At 44.6% G+C, this 20,688-nt stretch overlaps 1 long non-coding RNA gene across 1 annotated transcript; it reads right to left on the reverse strand.

Moving 5' to 3' along the window:
• Positions 1-913: 913 nt before the first annotated feature.
• LOC124175329 lies at positions 914-9,445 on the reverse strand. Its single transcript, XR_006869141.1, has 4 exons — positions 8,972-9,445; positions 5,426-5,645; positions 2,235-2,455; positions 914-1,220 (listed from the first exon to the last, which is right to left on the reverse strand). It is a non-coding gene; the product is annotated as an uncharacterized LOC124175329 (long non-coding RNA).
• Positions 9,446-20,688: the final 11,243 nt, after the last annotated feature.

Here is a 20,688-nt window from a genome sequence, read left to right on the forward strand (position 1 = left end):
CGCACCCTTTCTTTCCTTATGGTTGCGGGAGGATAACGCGGGGCTGCATCCGGCTACTTGGTGGGCGAATAAAATCGGAACCTTCCGAAAAAAAAAAAAAAAAAACGAAACAGGAAATTGGTATAAATAATAAGCATCCGCCTTCGCCGGTGGCGCTGGCGCCTCGCAGATAAGCTTTTGTTGCTGGAATTATATATTATTCTAGCCGTGCGGCAGCTACTGTAAATACATCTCGGATACACGGAATTTTTCTAGGCCAATCGTAAATTACACCTAGTCGCAGGCGTACCTACGGCTCGGGTATGTTGATTCTTACACCGCAGTGCATACTTGGACGCACTCTTGACACCACTCGAGGAGGGGTACCTAAAAGTAGCCGGAAGAATATCGCTCCTCGGTTTGTTTTTCTTACACACTCGACACCGTCAAGTTCCACGCGGTTAATTATATACGGTTTTTGAAAGGCAAACGTCGATAACTCTTACTTATCCAAACTCGGGACTAAATAAATTTCGATACCTTACAACGAGAAAAAAAAATTTCATTCGTTACAGTAACTAGAAAAATTCAGTAAAACAGGTACCGTTGAAAAAACTGTTAAAATATTGTTGGAATTACGAAAAACGAAGTACGCGTAACCATTTTGCGCTATCGTCGATCCTTTTTTTGTAATTGCAACGCAAAATCAGTTTCTGAGGTTTACTCTACTTTTTTAGTTAATTGTTGGACAAGTATTAAATTTTCGCAATAGTCGCAAGAAAATGTAGTAACAGTGATCGTAACGAGAAAGAATAGTAACGGATACTAGACTTTCCGGTAACAGCTGGAAAACTAATTGTCATTTTCTACCTAGAACTATATTTTTCTATTGTGGTAAAAAATGAAAATAGTTAAGGACATACTCGGGGTTAAAAAAAAGTCAGGGATCCGCGACTTGGTTGAAAACTCGAAATCGAGTCGGGAGAGAGCGAGGCACGAGTCGAGCCGTCAGTGTCAACGTTTAATGAACAATATATAAGGCGGGACGGTGCTAAGAATCCAATATGGCCACCAGCTGCATCCGGAAGGATCGCAGGGGAATCCTGTGATTACATTCCTGGCTAGGTTTCCCGGCGACGCAGATCCCACCCCAAGTTCCCTCGGAGCCTCGAGTACAGACCACGTTCGCGATTCATCCACTTCTGCAGGGTGGTTCGCCCCACATCAGCGATGGCGACTGACTGTAATAAGAGACAGCGGCTTTACTCGCGCCCACCATTAATTTAACCGCATGTCAAAGGTTGCATGCGAAACTTCCCCCGGATCATCCGTGCGGTCTTGCAATTTTTCCCATCGATCAAAACAGCCTCCAGCCGCCGGTTGGGAAACGATCGGCGTTCAGGTTCAGACGTGTTTTCGCGATCACCGACCATGAAGAACCACGAACAACCGTTGCAAAGGTGTACGCGATAGTTGTTGTTTATCGGTGCATTACATGCCCCCGCCAGACCGCAATTGACGATAATAATCGCGCGATATTCCCGCAAATCGCTACCTCGCCGGTAATTTCCAAACGATTCGATTCGCTCCGGTCGTCCCGCAAGCTTTTACCTTCGATCCTAGCTCGCAGCGTTGCAAAGCTCCGCTACAGTTGGCTTATATTCGCGCACTACCTGGAGCTCTGCCTGTGTTCATGCGGGAGGTTATTCTTGGATGGGGGTTGCAGTTCGTACATTAACCACCCGGTTAATTCGACCTGTCTGTGTTGGCTCGTGCGGTCGCGAGCAACACCGGCGTATTGACTTTATACACTCGTAAATAATGCCGCGAATAACACACCGGCCGTTGTCTTTTTTAATTAAATTTCGTTACTACCAATTCAACGACCGAACCAATGCTGCTGCTGCTGCTGCTGGTGGTGGGGCGCAAATAAATTGGAAAGATTCAACGCTGATTTCAATTTCGATTGATTAAATGTTACTCTGTTAAACTGACCGTACCTGTACGAATTACCGAGAAGTAATCACCGTCTATGTTTGACGGTGTTTTAGGTGTAAATTGGATAATTCGCGGTCTTTCAAGCACATTGATTAATTTCCATTAAAGATCGAAATCCGATTAAATCGTATTAGTGAAATGACCGTTTTTCACGAATGAATCTCAGTTTGTAGCAAAGAAATATTGTAACCATTAATAACTAGTCGAATAAATTTCTTGAAATAGAAACCAGAGTATAAAAAACACGATTCGCGTACCTGAAGTTCGAGTTTTTTTCCGCTGCACGCGGATGTTGGTGAAAATTTGGAAACTTTTCATCCCGCGGGTCGCACCTGGGTTGAAATTGCCGGGCAGCCGAAGGCTGCAGGTATACACACCCATAGCTTATACGTGGGCGGCATATGGAGTTGCGGAAAATTCATTTCCTGCAGACTATAAGGCGGTCCGGAACGGCTGCAGGGATTTACCGACGGTAAACCTGTAAAATATGAAAATTTTCAGCAAATTGCATTCTCCGACGGTGAATTCCAGTTCAACGGATCCTCCGCAATGGACGACATTTTCAGCATAATTCCGACTAACGATATCCTGTGTCTATGACGCAAGATATTTCGCCACCGCGGTGTGTGAATTCCTTTATTGGTTCGGTATTAACGAATTTGAAAAATCAGGAAAACCGCGTGATAATCGCGAGTCGAATAAAAAGTTTAACCTCACAAGTTAATGATTGAGTCGTTTGGTCGTTTATACGCGGTAAAAATTCCAACGAATTTGGTATTTGGGAAAAAATTCACGCCAAAGCAATTAAGCAGCTGTTAATTTACTATCGCGTTGACTGCCGTCGGTTTGCCCGAAGCATGTAATCGAGTCATTAAATTGACTTGTTTTTGTATAAAGCCATAATATTGCAGTTCTTTCGTAGTCTCAAGTAAAGTTAGCGACCCGTACAATAATTTCTCGCCGGGATTATACGTATAATAATATATCACGATTAGCAATAATTACTATACTTAGCTGTAGACCATAATAATAAACGTTTTTTTTTCTGCTACTTTTTAATTGATAATCACACGGCAATGGCACATACCTATCGCATAAAGCGAGTTGAAGATATAATTATCCCGATTGCTATCTGCGTGATCTTTGCGACAGTCCTAGTCACGCGTCTCGGAAAAAGGTTCAAGGGTCACGAATTTTCAGGGCGGAATAGCTTAGCGGTGAACACAAACACCGCCAGCAACTCGCCTACCCCCAGAAGTTAGAGTATAAGGCACCCAAATGGCGGCTGTACCGCGGCACGAAGTAATTATTCCCTCTCCTTTTAAACACAGCAATCTTTGAGTTTCTTCCGCCGCAGGTTCTTTATGGTAATCCATCTCCTCGCAGGGTTATAAATGCAGCATATCACCAGAAATACTAAAATTGTGAGCCATGCGGGGTTATTATTATTACATTGAGGTATACAGTTCAAAGCGACTAGAAACCGATTTCCAATTTTTTTTTTAAACTATTAAAAATCATGTAAGCTAATCTCACGAACGGCTGTCAATTTATGGAATCCTGTTATGCGGACGTTTGAAATCAGTCCTTCGGATACCAAAATGATTATCTTTATTTCTGTATCTATACATATACAAGAATATTTACGCGGCTGAGAAATTCTGTCGCATGCGGTTTACCACGCGTCATTGATAAATCGGGTGACAGACTTTTCACGAATACGAAGAGACAGTGTACTGAATGTATGCAAGCCTGTCACCGCGTCACACGGTGGATACGACAGCGTGGATTTAAAGCTCGGAAGATTGACTCGAGTGTGCGTGTAATGCACCTTCACAGACCTTTAATCGCTTCCACCTTAACCGTCTAAGGTCCTATCTAATTGCAAGACCGATATGGCTGCCGTGCACGCCACAGGAAATCACCCGCGCACGCCAAAAGAAATGATAAAAAGCAACAAAAACAAAAAAGGGTGTATAGCCTATCTTACGAACCGCTTTTAACGACCGAGCCAGGCGAACGATTATAACGAGCATCTAGTTGGTTCGTCCTACCTAGTATAGTACATTTCCCTGCCGAGATATTTTCATCGATAAATGATATTCCCCTGATGATGTTTCAAAATATATACGTAATGTCAAAGAAAAAAAGAAAAATTCACCAGGGACGAAATTACGTCGAGTAGCTTCACGTAATGATGCAAAAATAACTAACGAAATTCGAAGCAGCGTGGTTTAACGTGCAGGGTTGAAACCCGTTGAAATTTAATAGCCTGTGTTTATGCATTACATTTTACGTTATGGCGCGACGTATACTTGTAACGTAAACGATACGATCGCAGCAGGTTACATTCGTATTGTAATGTGTGTATAGTTTTAGGAGTCTTGACGCGAGGGTTGCGTAATAAAAATAAACTGGGAACAAAGAAAGAATGATACAAAGAGAGAGAGAGAGAGAGTGAGAGAGAAAAGAAAGAAAAGAAAAAAAAAACGAAGTAGACAAATTTTTTTTCCAAAAATATTAATACGGTGCTAAAAATGTACCCGTACATTTATACCTACGGGCTAGATTTTACGACCTGACCGATGTTAATGCCGCGAGTTCTGTTCGGAATGGGTGTGACCCTGCTTTTTAACTATTGGACAACGGAGTTGTTGGAAGGCCGACACACACGCCCCGGATGCGAAAGAGGCTTACGGAGCTCCGACGAACTTAACGACTAATCAACCTATTGAAACGCGCTTTGAAAGCTTCGTACGGTCAGGAGCGTTTGCCTATGGCGACGGCCTCGGGACAGTCTCGTAATTCCGTCCGCTGGACACGTATCACCTTAGCGATAGCCTTTTATTAATTATAAATGTTATTACGTAACGCACAGCTGTTGGGCCTTATCGTCGAGAGGTTCGTTATCGCCGTCAACGGAAACAAACAGCGGTTTAGAATCCATGAGCGAGTATTCGTCGGAATGTATCAAGTACGTGCGAAAATTCGCGTGCTCAAAAATGCGACGATGAAATTTCTGCATTTACATCTTCGCCACTTATAATTGACCGGAGATTTTGAAGACGCGTTGGAAAATTCACCGCCACGGGAATTTATTCGCGTTTTGCGTGGGCGCAGCTGCATAAACCGCGGCGGTCGCGTTTTTCTCCCCATCCGGAGCCAAGGGAAAGGTTATCGAACGGGAACGATGATAGATGCAAGGTGGGGCGAGGCAATCGCGTTCTAATCGACTTATAATCGATCACGAAACCTCGCATGCGGCCAAACAGAGCTCGAGCTCCTCCTCTTCCGCCATCTACTCTGCAGGCTAACCACCCATCCAATTTTCCCCTCCGCTCCTCGTTCATGCATTTAATGCGCGCGATTTTTGCCACACGGTTACAGGTCATGATGCGGAGTGCTCGAGGAATTCGTCTGTACTTTTTGAACGCGGTGAATCGCTTACCTCGAAGCACCTTTGAGAGGAACGTCTCTCGTCTGCAGCCAGCCGTGGTATCTCCACGTGGTTCCAGGGGGCAATCAACGTTTCGTGATTAGCAGGCTCGAGATTGGCCGAAACTGATTGCTCGACGGCTCGCAGGGTCCGGGACCAAGTCCCGCATCGGAGACCGAGACTCATCGTCTGGGTCCAGCTCTCGCAGCAAACTCCGGATCTCGTTCCCCAGCTGCGGATGGGAAAACGGTGTTTATTTTCACGAGTGTTAAAGGCACTGGTTCGAGAATGGCTCGTATCGCCTGTGTTCACGTAACAGTGCGAGTGCACGAAGGTTGGTGAGGGTGATCGATTAAAATCGCAGTACGATGAATATACGGCATAGGACCAATAGGGAGATTAATTGACGTGGCTGGAGAACACGAAGTCGCTATCCGAAAGCCAGCCTTTCGTCGAATCAATTTTAATTTCAACCAAACTCCGCGTGGGTATTATCGTTTTGACAAATGTCTGCTTTTCTTTCTCTATTAGAGATAGCCGGACGTCGAGAGGCTTATTTATTCCACTTTTGACACCAGCGAGTCGGCCGTGAATATCTTTAATTGCGAATCGCGTCGACAGCTGCTCAACTCCGCGAGGTGACACCGTCGTCGGGTTGACCGTTGGATTTAAAATTTAGTCAGAGAATTCAACCGTAATATATATCAGCAGGCCGGCACGAGGCCAGAACTCACATGACAGCCAAGTAACGACGCGCGTTTCGGTGTCCTGCACACATGATCAAATTACCAAATCCATAAATATCACACGTAGGTACTCTCACGCGTATTCATGTCTATTAGTCATCGTTAACCCCACAACCACCGTCACCAATACATGTCACGTCACGGAAAGATCGATTTAGTGACGATAAAGTAGTTTCGTTTAGTATTCAGTTATTATAGGCTCGATATCAATTCTTGAGCATGAATAATAAAGCACAATTTTCAACTATCGCTTGTCAAAGCTGCAGGGACAATTTTTCAAATCTGTAATTTCCGTTGGTGAAAAAATTACTCGTTATCAATTTTGAAAAAAAACATATTGAAATCCATTATTGGCCTTGCTTTACGAAAGGAATATTCGTTGTAGGTAAATTTTTTACATTTTTTTTTTTTTAGAAACAGTTACTAAATCAGCGTCTCTAATTGGTCTTGAACACGAATGAAAGAGCGACCGTAAGATCAGGTCCAAACGATCGATAGTTCCAGGTAAAAACCTCGGCAGTGTTTGTAATCGTTTCATCAAATTCCTCGAATTCCTGACACGAGATTGGGAATTTCAAAGCCCGTCGTTTGAGGACTTCGAGGTGCCCAAGTGATTAAAAACTTTCCAAGCGCCAGAATTGTCGACTAAATTGTTTGTCTCGAGTCAGCGTGGGGAAGTGGCCTGCGAGTATCGATCACGTAAATGTTTGATGAAGAACGGTGCCAGGTGCCCGAGTTACCCGGGAGCTTCGAAGCTTCTGCAGGGTCGTTTGATACAGACAACGTTGTTCGCACAGTTGGCATGAAATCTTCATCACGACGTGCTCGGTTGGGTATCATTTTTATCTGGCCACTGTCACCTTGGCGCCTGAATTTTTCAGGTCGGATCAGTTCGATGAAGATTTCTAGTCTTTTTACTCCATTTCGAGCCTAACGGAGATCGATGTCAGCAGAGAAGGTGAACTCTGAGGTTCTTTTTAGTCAACTTGACGGGGTAAGTGAGAGTGAGAGAGACGAAAGGAAACTTGGCTACTAAAATTGGCTAGACAAGGTCTCCCCAACCCGGCACGAAACATTCGAGTTATCATAACGAAGCTGCTACACGTCTGGTAACGTGATAATATTCCATTTGGTAGTATCTCAGTTCGCTGTTCGTTTAGACGTGATTGATTCATTTCTCGACCTTCGACACGATCCTTTTTCGAGATACCGCTGAAACGTATGAGTATATCAGCCCGGGACAAGCTCGTCCGCGATATAAACTTGGCGGATAACGGAGTCTACTTCGCAGTCTGGAAACAAAGCTGTGTGTTCCAATGGCGGGCAGTGCGATGGTTGGAAGGCGAGGAGCGGGTGTTCCACAGTTCCTTGGTATATAGCTAGGAGAATGCCGGGTTCGGTGGGGAGTTTGGATGTAATTACGAAGCAGAGATCCGCGGGGAAAGATAGGCCACGGAACCCTGAGTGATGGATGCTTTCAGCGTTTGAACGCCGCGGCAGTCAGACTTCGAAGCCATGCATGCGCCAGCCACCTTCCCGCATTATTACATGCGATTCCAGCGTCTCGTCTCGCATTTGGAAAAAAATGGCGAATCTGAATTTGAGAAAACGAGTGAATCTCAGCGGTTGCCGGAGTGTGGGAGCAAGCGAGGTGCGCGTCTTCCTGCAATGTCCGAGTCCCGCCCAGCACGTTGGCCAATAGTCATTAGGTGGGTCCATTAAACGAGCGTGCACGCTCACGCAGACGCTTGGCTCGCCGAGCGACCTCGTCTTCGAGGCTCGAACCACGCGTGGGGTGCTCGACACAACTCCGCACCACATGCCATGGCGTTTCTTCGAGGGACCGGGAGGTGGGCGGAACCGAGAGGCGGCTCTTTACGGCCACCTTTCGTTCCCCGCGTCGGAAACCGCTTGTACTCCCCGATAGTCACTTGGTATACTTTGTACACACGTGGTACCGGAGTACCTGGCCGATGCCTGCTCGACTATCGCAATGAAAACGTCGTCGTTGCCGTTCCAGGCTTCTGTTCTTCGCGCTTTCCGGATCGCTGAGAGTTCGTATGATCGATGGCTGTTCTACAGCGGTCTATGAATGCAGAGATCATTTTTTCTTTCTTTTTTTTTTAATGGTACCACTACCGCGAATCATGACACTTTCTCTGTCGACATTCTGAAACATGCGCGGTATTGCTTCGTGCACTTTGTTCATTGGTCTTATGTACCTTGGTCGTTGATCCATTCGACCATTGATCACGAGCTATGTCCCAGGAAGGGTGACGATACAGTTTAGGTACTTAACGTGCTTCGATTTTACGGTACTACGGGGTTACTGATGTTGCCACCATGGTCGAAGAGACTGCATTAATGTTTTTTAACAGTCAATGTAAGAAGTTGTAAACTTTACCGAATGATCAACAGGACAGATTCGTGATCCTGTGACCTTCGGTTTAAATTTGATCTTAGCGTCGAATGAAAAACGGTTAGAAAAAGGGACGGAATCATCGATATTTTTGTTGCATAACTGTATAAATGGTGAAGTAACAATATCTATCTAGTACTGTAAAATAACTTGGAAAATTGATGCGTTAAATTTCTGCCTTCTCACTTCTTTGATTTAGCACTGCACGACTTTACTCAAAACAAAATTATTCACCCAGAGGCCTTAAGAATGGTCAAGTTAAAAGTTGTAATCAAACCGTCGATAAGCGACTCGAGTATTATAATAATCACCAAACGAATATCCGCCGAATATGTAAAATTGCGTCGAGGGTGCGGATCGGCGGAATATAAGGTTAATTTTTCTTGTACTTACCAACACGCAGAGCTCCGATATGGGCAGCTTAGCAGTTTCTTATCGCACGCGATTGTCGCCTGTGGTGTGCAGGTAGGTTAAGTAACTGCAGAGAAACGTTAGACTCGTGGGAATAGTCGTTGGGGCGGTTAAAACCGCGAGTAAAATAACGCGTAACACGTGAGTAACACGCACTTCTCTCGATGATATTCAGTTTCACGAACGTAACACATTTACATCCAGGTTCGGGCTGTACGAGGGGTTTGAAAATCTGACCTCGACCGATAACATCTTCCTCCGTTCAATATTAGTCCGCGCACGCAACGCGGAGGTCACTCGTGACTTCGTACGCACTTTCCAAGTCTCAATGCTCGCCGATGACCGCCAAGGTGACCGGGAGGGAATCCGATCTGGAACCCCGAAGACTGTCGCCGTCTTCTGGCGCTCCAACCGAACTCTACACCAATGAGGATCGGCCCGGTCAGCCCTGCAGGAGAAGAGGAGCAGTAGTCAGTCAGTTGGCCAGCACCAGGCCAGCCGCCGATGTGGCGATTATGTTTGCCCATTAATATGCGGCGTCGGACAAGACAAGGTCCATTCCGTTCGAAAGAGCCTCATGGCTGCCTCCAGCTTGGCCTATAACAGACCTCGGGTTTGTGGGTTTGTAGGTCTAGGCCCTCTGCCAGGGCGCGTCGTATCATTTATCACTGGATTCACGCCGCCCTCTTCTCCCAGCTGGACTCGAAGACCGTTAGTCTTCGGCCCGGTGAATGCTGCTGGTTCGACCTCCTCCTCCTCCTTACCCTCGCCCTTTATATACAGGAATTATATACACTTATGTACGGACATGTATGATATTATGGTCATTGCGGCGGCTTGTTCGTTCACTTTCGATTTCACACTTATCGATGCACTCGTGAATATATACGTACGTGTGTGCTCATTATAACGTCCCGATGACCATTCCTCGATCATAACTACTTTCCTCTCCGTAACCTTTTTTATTTCTCACCATTTCAAGTCGTTAAGACACGAATATACTCAGCTGCTATCCCAAGTTTTCAGTATGGTCGCCGCATATTGTCCAAACCATCATCGACGCACAGTGCGGTCGATGTATCGATGGTTCGGCGAGTTGATCACTCACTGACTCAAGTCATGTGGCTTCTCTGATTGTCCATCCAGAACACAATCGTGACCCCATCTTCGTCTCTTAATTTATCTCTCAAATTAAAATTTGCAGCAATCAACGAGGTTTACTCTTCATCGTCATCAATGTTGATTCCATTGAGTTTCGACAACGAGCTTACTTGATATTTGGTCAAATATATACAAGGAGCGGTTCTTCCAGCGCTATAAAGAGGTTCAGAATCTGCGCGACACCAGTTTGATCAGATTCGTCGTACGATGACCGATTTCAATTCTACTTTATACGCTACCCCGTTGAGGCGACGTCTCTATGTTACGGTTATGATCGTATCCTGGTCGACGGAGGGCAAGCTGTGATAAGAACGCGTTATCATGAAATTCCCACGAGAGATCTGCCGCTGGGCTCCTTCAAAATCCACATCCGGACCAGAAAAAAACAACCCACGGAAAGAATGTCTGGATATTTTTATATCCGAGGATCTAGACACCCCATCGTACGCGGTTTAAAATTCTATGAATAAAAAATCTGACATGATCGTAGGTTGTGGGTGCGGACGGGGTGCGGATAGGGACAAGGAATAGAAGAAACATTATTCGAGGAAGATAATGGCCGTTATAATAACCCTGGTAGATACTAATGAGCGCTTCAGGAGTATCCGAACAGCAGGTAGGCAAGGGGCACCTACACCCGGGACTCGAGTCCTTTTCGAAACGATTATGGCGTGTCTCCAGTGATTTAGTAACTCGGCTTCGGCCGCGGTCGCGTCGATATGTTAATCCACGGTTATAATCCCCGAAAGGGAGACCAGAGCGTGGAGTCGAGGCGTAGGCTCGCCGCCATATAGAGAAACGAGGCACGTATGGAGCCTACCTACGCGCGGGATGTGTTTGCGGTGGAGGACGAAGCGGGCGAGGAGGTTGTTAAGTCGAAAAGCACCTCACCTCCCGGGTGCAGCTCAAGTTATACGCCCGGCTTCGTCGTAAATATAAAATATAAAATATCGAAGCCTCGAATAAATAAGGGACGGAGAGGCGCGCTGCTGGAACCGCTGGTACAAGGCATGCGGCTTAACCCTTCGAGCCCGGCAACGACTCTCCTGCAGCTCCTTACCCTGCACCACTCCTCCACCTGCTTTTCATGCTTTTTAATTAAAAAATATTCCTTTCGGCGATTTTACGAGATGGCAGCTTCCTCAGCATATCGCCTCCTCCACCTCAGTCAAGGTCATTAGCACAGATTGCCTGCCCTCCACGTAGCCCCCGGCTCCGTCACGAATCCTCGACGTTATACGCGACCGACGGCACCGGCCCGTCATCATTATCGTCACTGACGGAAGACCCGTCTCGCTCCTTGTGTCCTCCTTCGGGGATGAAAGCCCGGATTGACGGTGCGAGAAGAGGGAAGGAACAAAGACGGATATTAACCGATCGGTGAACGAGAATTCAAAGACGAATGCACGGTCCGCGGTGAACTTCTTCTCATCGTCACGTATTGTGACAAACTTTCTCTTTTTATGATGAAGATGAATAGCGCGAGATATATTCATATTACATACGTATACACACGCGGCTGCTGCAGGCTTGCTGCACGGGCTTCTCTTCAGGGATTTAATTTACGACAGTCGCGCACTGCTCACTGAATCACTTGACTGCGTATGTCGGTATCGACGTTAATGACGTTATTAGGCTTACTGGGAGTCACGCCTGCTGTTGCCGCTGTTGCTGATGCTGCTTTGAACAGCGCTCGGATATAACCGTGCAAGGCTGACAATGAACCGCGTTCTCCAGTTGCCCAACACGGCCGACTGCTCGGCGTGGTCCCTCATTCTCTGCGACGTAAAGAAGAATAATGAGACATCCATCTGTCATTTATTGCTATATTTTCGTATGCTCGTCACGAGTTATACGAACGGTGATCTTTTCGAACAGCTTCTCCATGAATTGGACTCGATGATCGATTCACTATAGTCATATAATTTTACAGCGTTCTGGATAGAACTGAACTTCCCTAACCGGGCACCAGTTAGTTGTCTGCGATAGTCCTGCATTTCCGGATCCGTTTCGATCCTTTGTACTCCGATTCCGAATCGACTTATCAAGATTCAAGATTAATACGTTATGGAAGTGGAGTACCCAGCATGAATACTAGTTAGGGAAAGCACATATTTGATTAGACTAGAATCAATATAGTACCTCTAGTTGTACATGAGCGAAGTGAAATTTGAAGTACGCTGATTCATTCAAGCTGTTTCCAAGTAGTGGAGTTAAAATTATGAAATATTCCCAACCACAATATGACGTTTCGATGTAGAACTTTGGTTCGCGCAAATGATGGATAAGTTTCACGAAAAAATCTGTCTTCAGACAAGCATCCTGAGGATAATTTTTCCCACCAGGAACACGTCGTCGGCACTCAATGATCAACGAAAGGGATATGAACGAGGAGAGAAATGAAAGTCAACGTAGTTCAACTTGATTCTCAACCAGTGAAATGTGAATACCGTGGGGTCTTGTGCCGACTGGATTACGGCAAAGAGAATGAATCCCGAATCGAGGTGCCGTCAAACAACCCGTCGGCAATTGATCCCTCGGCGCATTTCCCGCCCCTTGACATGCCAAATCGCGAAAGAATAGAGAACAGGATAAGGTGGGGTCGGTTTCTTTCCCGTTGGGTGTCGGTGTCTCGGTTGCATTTCGGTCGATGCGTATAACCGCACATATGATCAGGTGGCAGGCAGGCAGGCAGGCGGCGGGGGATCAAAGATATCCTGAGCGCTAGTCTGGAAGGTGGAGGAGGGTGCAGAGGGTGGAGGGCGAGGGTGAAGGCGAGGCGGGAAAAGTGCCGAGTGTGTAGTGGCGGAGAGAGAAGAGGAGAGGAGAGGAGAGGAGAGGAGAGAATAAGAAAAATCGAAATATTATAGCATCGGACTCGGCTCCGCCGGCTCTCTGCTCAGCCGCCGAGAGGGTGAGGCGACAAACCGTGACCAATCCGACACTAAATCAGGCGACGCGCGTTCCACCTTACACACCGACGATCCCAGCGACGTATGTACTCCACCATCCGTATGCTGCTAGCCATGTAGGCAGACACCATTTTCACGTTTACATAGATCCGAGCCATGTGCACGTGGTTGTATATAAACACCGTGTACAGCGTGTGCATCCTTCATTTCGGTGTGGGTTTTGCCCTTGCGCATTAAATCGTTTCAGCCATTGCATGGCTGTTAAACTGAGAAAAGCCAGTGAACTTCGTTCTTTGATTATAAAAAAAAATATCGTTACGTACCGTTTATTCTCATCGACGAATTTATAGCAAACATTTTCATCGAATTCAAGAACGTTTTACTGATCTTAAAAAACCGTTTCACGCAATAGTTCCAAAGAAACGATGTTACAGAGAGGCTAGTAAATGAATATGATTTTTTTAATTTTCACTGAAAATTATTTTTTTGCAGCAGTAGTGCGGAGACGTTGCTTCCAGTTGAATAGAACTAAATTATTACGTCGAATCGAAGAAGGACTGTGAATGGAAGTTTTTTCAGTGCTTCTCGGTATTATCGTCGAAACCTTTCATGAATGAAGAATTATTTCTCAACGGTTGCACGGAGAAGACTGGAACGATATGTTTCTCTCAAAAAGCGTAGCTCATAATCGTTTCCGCGCTACTTATGTACATACATCCAGCAATGTTTAATGACTGTACTCAGCGTAATAGCATCCTCGGAACCGTTCGAGTTGCTGACTTAATTTACTTTCATTTCTGGTGAAGTAATTAAGAGTCGTACCCTAAACTCATATATCGTAACGATTCCCAGTGAACCGTAGTTTTGAACTCTCCGTACGGATAAGTATTATACGTGCTTGCATACTTAGCGCCACGTAGATCGTACAGTCACAGTTCCCGAGCTTGGTAGCAATGGATACTAACAATTTTCTAAACGGTTTCATCCTCCTCTCCGAATAGCTCGTTAATCACTTTCAAACATCGCATGTATTACGGATATGTAGATGCCGTCGTTACGTTGCATTAAGCCGCTCGCTCGAAATGAATTAGCGCTCCCGTTAATGACAAAAATTTGCTAATTTTGTTGTTTCCTCAGGTAACGACGACCTCGGTGCAGCCTCCTTTTTCACCGCTCGTTACTGGATATCAAAGAAATAATATTTTGCAATTCTTGTTTGTGCTCTACGACGGGCATAATAACGATAATTACATGACCCACTTGCCGCATTATTCCTGCAAATATTGAGACGGCTAACATTTGCGGTTACACATTCACGTATGTATTCCACGTGGTGTAATATCACCGCGGTATAGTCCCGATAAGGAGTTAATTTATTTATTACTTTGTGTACGCCGCTAGACTATGCGAGATAACCGTACCATAGATTTTTCAGAAATTACGTCGGTCACGGAAATTCACCGCAACGTGAAATTCACGTCACAGCCTTCGCGTCCTGCTGAATTCTCGCGAAATTCTGCCAATAAAATATATAATAAAAGAAAAATGAATTAAAAAATTTAAATTCGCACAGGAAAACAAAACGCGCGAATCCCAACGCGGAGCAATTTAAAATCTAAACACGGATTTGAGGGGACTGCTGTTGCAACGGTTCCGGATGCGTAGGCCTGATCTTTCGAGGCGAGCCTGATCGCCCGGGAATTATTATCACCGCGAGGTTATATCGTTTCAAGGATATGTTCGACCCCGTGTCATGCATGTGCCCATGTAGGTGCCTGAGGTATGGATACCTGACGAGGTATTTAACCGTTCGCAGTCACGTTAAATCACGATCGTATCAAGACAAGAACCCCGCAGGTGCTGCAGTACACGACCCCTGATTCCTGCAGTTGCACTTTTAAAAACTTTACTAACCTTTGTTCGTGCATACATGGATTAGAATGAAGATTATTGTATCAGCACCGTTCCGTGATCACTTGTTCCGCGAATCTCCCGTGTCAGGATGTCTCATATACGGGAGAAACAAAGTCTATAATTAAACCTCCCGCAATCGATTTGCGAAGTAGTCCATTCCTCCCGTTCTTTACTTTGGTTTCGTCGCAAGTGTTTTTTCACAATCTTTAACGAATTTGTCAGATTCTTTCGTGAGTTTCGAAGTAACAGTAAAGTTTTTTTGGGATTCGCTTGTCCACGTTATAACATCCGCGTACCTCAATTCATAATTACACTTATAAAGCTGTATGAAACAGAGTATTTCATGACTTTAGTACCGGCGAGTATTTTTTCTTTCAAGCACGAAAAATTGACCACTCGTATCCTGAGGCATGGCAAAGAGATTAAAATTTTTTCTGAATTTCCGTATATAAAAAAAATTTATATTTCCATCAGCTAAGTCGGTGATTTCGTGACCGAGGCTCCTACGACCGGCCGTATAAAAGTCTCTAATTTGTCTTTCTCCCCGTCGAGCTTGTGGCTCATTTGTAATTCAGGCGATTTGATGATTTCGTCGAAAACAGGACCCTGGAGTTCGTTAGCGCGGCGGCTGGGAGGAAGGTGATAAAAATGATAGCGCTCGGCGTTCCGCGTCGCGAAAAACGGATGACGGAGAGCCGACGGAGAACCGACGGACGAACCGCGAGGCGGAAAGGCCGTCGCCTATTAATAGCGCACCCTATCGACGCCGCCGACGATTTCTTCGTTCATTTTTTCCTTTTCCTCTCTTTTTCGTCCGGATCTCAGAGGCCGTTCCGTCAAGACGACACTCGTTCATTCCGACGCAGAAATGCGTCCGCCGGATCGTAAACGGCGTGATTTCACGTCCGACGTTCCGAAGATTCAAACTCACTAACCTCGACGAGTGAATTTATTTCAGGGAATACAGCTGCTTATACCGGCGCCCACGCGTTTCCAGCTTCTTTCCTTTTTTTACCCGCTGTCTCGCGGTTCGCCGAGAACAGGATTGATCGGGATGCCATCTCGGTCCGTTGCAGTGCGCTGTTAGAAAAATGCATCCTCAAATTCGGTGCAAGGGGTTGTTTACGTCCCGCAGGAAGCTTGAGAAATTGACTGCGAGGAAAAGCGGGAAACTTCGGGAGAATTGATTGGCCGATAATCCGGAGCTCGGAATGTCCTATCAACTTTTTGTTGCCTGCGTAAGTAATGGCTAGGATTTTCAAGGTTTTGTTTAAATTGAAAAATCTGTTTTCGGATTGCAATTCGGAAAGCAGTACCCGTTCATTTCCCACCCTTTTCTCGAGCCGTCGGACGACTTAGGTTTGCCCTTGCGTTTCGCACTTTAGTTTTTTGGCGGAGAAACTTGTCCGTCGGCTGCCGTCATCGAATGCGAATTAAAACCGATCATCAGCCTCCAAGTATCTGCCATTTCTACGGCAGGAATTGCTGCCCTTCAGGTTTAACATCGGACAATGTTCGATGGATTCTAAAAATTTGTTTCGATTTTTCATCAAAATCGCAAACATTTTTTGACGCCAAATGAAAAATAGTAAATACATTCGTCGCTATGCACAAGTGAATCATAAATTTTTTCAAAAGTATGAAAAAATTTTGCTGCACAGAAAGTTAATATTATTTCGAATGTGTTTTAGAAATGTGAACTTTATTGGAATGGATATTTTCAAAAATCAATTCCAACCGTCAAGGAAATCTTATTGGGATATAAATATTAACAGTTTCGATAAACGAATAAAATATTCTATCGAATGCTCCTCCGTATACGAATTGACAGAACGATCGTGGCCAGGTAAATATGTAAAATCGCAGACAAAATCAATCGGGTAATTCGAGTTGACAGGGTACAAGGCCCGTGGACACAGGTATGACCGTGTAATGCCTCGAAATCGTGAATGGTTTTTACCGGGTAATTTTTCTGCGCCGTTATTCAATCCCTAACGACTGTATAAATAATTGCGATGTCGTATACGCTCAATTCTAAAGTTTATGCTTATATTCCTATATACAAACACGTTGAATTAATATTACCCCATCGTCGAGGTAGTAGCCGCGAAGATTAAACGCCGTGAATACGATCTTGGACATATGTTAATCCACGTTTATATCACCGAAACACAAAATAGTATACACGTTATATGCGATACTCCGTTTTCTCCGGTGCTCGAATACCTAAAGCCCACCGAGTTTAAGAAGGAAACGATACTTTTCTAAAAATCCTCGTCGAAATCACGCGTTTTTACGCAAGACACACGTATTCTCAACTATCGCTTCGGTATCATTTGCAGTTTTCCGCGCAGAGTAAATATTCGTTTTATAGTTGTGCACAAAAATTGTGGAATGTGTCATGATTCTTTTTTCACACACAAGTTACCAACTCGAACTCGATTTTCTTGCGATTGATTGGATGATCCGATGATTTTTAAAACGGTAAAATGAAGTTGAGGCTGCATTTGATTGAAAAAATGTAGTGAACTGAGTGAACAAATTGCAATTTTGCAATTGTCAGAAAATTTCATTACTCCCATCATGTTATCTTCAAATTGATAAAGTGTTCAAATTCAATTATACAACGGCTGATTTTACCAAAATTAATGAACTTTTCATAGTCGAAAAGTATTCCATAAATTGTGAAAATCAGTAAGTTCAATCGTTATTCAAACTCTTACCGAACAAAGGTATAATTTATTTCTTCTTCAAGTAATCGTCGCATAAAATTGTTAAATCTTAAAATTTACCGACAAACCGACCGCAAAGTGTAACGATTCCGACTTTCCGTGTTTTTCCGATAGTCTCCTTTACACGTAATATTTCGATTTACGAATATCAGGAAAACTGAAAGACAGCGCCTTTTCGTACGACGGATCTCTGCTGCTCTTAGGTGATGCGTGGGTGGCTTGATGAGGTATACACATATACATCTGCGCAGGTATACCAACCTCGAGACGTATCTTTGGATTCAATAAACAAGGTGGATGTGACACTCGACCTCTCGGAGTCCCGCCCTCGGCATGGCAGCCACGTGACTCGTAAAGATTCCTCTTTATTGCAGCTGCCCCTCTCGGCTTCCATCCCGCCTATATAATTTCCTCTTTGAAAAATCCTCGGCACCCTCGGTCCGCGGTAGCCGCCGACGCCAGCGTCGCGACGCCTCACTTTGCGCTTTCCTTTCTTCCTTTCGTTTTTACTTCCCGCTAGTTCCGATATCCGATTAGAGTTCATCTTTCTCGCCTCGCTTCGCTCGCTGCTCGCCGCTCGCTGTTAGTCTCCTTTTTTCCTTCTCTCAATCAGATATTGTACCTACCGCTGAGATAAAAAGCTCGCCCGCAACGCGCTGCGGTTAGTTTTTTCCTCAGTTTTTTTTTTTTCTTTCTTTCCTTCATCTTCGTCTTTTTCTTTTGTGCGTGCGTCTGTGTGTATGTTGTCTTTTTTTTTCTTTCTTCTTGTTTCTCGTAGATACACGACGGCACGCAATTCCATTATAATATGAATTATGAATGAATGTGTATTATATATACCGCGGGAGAGGGAATCAAGCCGACATATACGCGGAGGATTCGAGTTATCCCCAAGAACGATCCAACGGTTACAAGATTCCACGTATCACCGACGTAACCGGCAACGCGGTTTGTAAGATCCGATTAAAAATATCTGACAAATTGAGGTGTGAAAAAATACACCGAGGTGAATCGATCCGCGACACATGGAAGAAATTAAAAAAAAAAAAAAAAACAATCAGCTTGTGCTGGTAACTTTTCTTTTCTTTATCCGCAAGATTCATCAACTACAACTGATAACGGTGAAGAAAAAAATATTAGTAGGTAATTTTAAATTAGCTGTTAATTTACTTGATTGATTACCGCAATTTTAAAGTCCACAGATTTTCTATGTACGTATAATGAATTGAAATAAATTTATAGTCTCACACGAAGACGTACATATACGTTAAGGTGAACAGAGCTAGATGTTCGTCGAAATATTGAAATAGATAAATAGCGAATCCGTTAGAGGCAAAAAAAAAAGTACGATGTCAAACGATCATATGATTTTCTGTAAGCATCTCGCGGAATACACGGAATTTGATAAATTATTTTAAGTGTATTATACATGCAAATTTTTCTGAATATACGCAACCGTTTATACATACCTACTACGTGTAATAAATTATGAGAGAGAAACTTGAAAAATTGGGATTCCGTATCACTGTGAATATATATATATATATAGTACTTATATGCGTAGTAAAGTAAGGAATGAAAAAGGAAGATATGAAAAAAAAAAAAAAAATGATATGTGTATACATATACACATGTACAAAAAAAGATATATTTGTGCGTAAGATAGTCTGACGAATTCATCCATCTTTCTCTCTCCCACTTAAGATACTCTGACCCTTGAATTCATTATTGCTTCGCAGAATTGCGGTGAATTCATTTTTTCACTTTTATTTTTCCTCTTTTCAAAGATCGAAAAGACTTCCTCCACTCGGTTCGGCGAGCAGCTGTCTGTACAAGCTATAAGGTAATCAAAAACAGTCGGCTGACGAGATCAGGGACACGCCTCCTCTCTTCTCCGTCATCCCCGTCGATGCAGGGCTATCCGTATACAGTTCAGCTCGAATATTTCAACCTGCATCTTATACCTGCAACGGATAATTAACCGTGAAACGCCTCAACGAAAGAACGTTTTAGGTACGTTCTTGGGTCCCGAATCGCGGCCTCAATACGGGCGGTGATTTTCCTCTTATCCGCAAATGTCGGATCCCGATTTTGACCGTTCGATACTTTTTTGGCGTCACCTTGGCGAAGATGACGAGATTAAGGACCGGTGTAACAAACGCTTTTGAACTCAAGTTTCTCCCGATCCTCCATTTCCTCCTGCTGTAATCAGCGGTTGAAAAACTCGCGTGGGTCAATCCGACAGCGGGGTTTAATTCGATAAGTCCGAAAACGACAAAGTCTTTCGCATCGAAGAGCCTGAGGGTTGAAAAGCGGTTCGTCTGCCCAGCTGCCGCAATCTTGGATCTTGAAGAGGTCCTTCGATTCGACAGATTTTGTGGTGAACACGTTTACGGTTGATGCCTGATGGTCGCTTCCGGCTAATGCCTAGGTGTGAAGATGGGACGGGTCTCGGGGTCTTTGGCACCAGGTAGCTCATGTCGTTTGAGAACGATGCTTCTTTCACTTTTTTTTAGTCTCTCTCTCTCTCTCACTCTGGACTGTGTACCTATCCATAACTCAGCTGCTGTGAAAAGGAGCTGCTGCGAAAGCTGTTCCATCGAGTAATTGAAGGGCTCGAGGGCTCCGTTCTCATAATAGGATCCTGCACGTCTTCCAACCATCGAGTGTGTAACCAACCGCGTTCACTCCAGCAGAACTAGTTTAGGTTCTACCGTGCAACTCGCCTCAATCATTATTTCAGTAACGCCGTAGCTTTTTACACCACCCGTATCCTGCTTGCGAGCTCAGATTTTTACCGCGGGTTCGCAGGTTCGATACTTACATCGGAGAACCTGGAGAACACGTTGGGGGTACTCGGAGTGTAACGAGTTCGACGGTTTTGGATAACACTGTTCAAATCGGAGGGAAAATTCTGCTCCATCGCACTATAAGCTGTATTTCACTGATCGAACAGTCCAGACTTATAATTGATATTGAA

This window comes from Neodiprion fabricii, chromosome 2 (genome assembly GCF_021155785.1).
Source record: "Neodiprion fabricii isolate iyNeoFabr1 chromosome 2, iyNeoFabr1.1, whole genome shotgun sequence".
Lineage (NCBI taxonomy): Eukaryota > Metazoa > Arthropoda > Insecta > Hymenoptera > Diprionidae > Neodiprion > Neodiprion fabricii.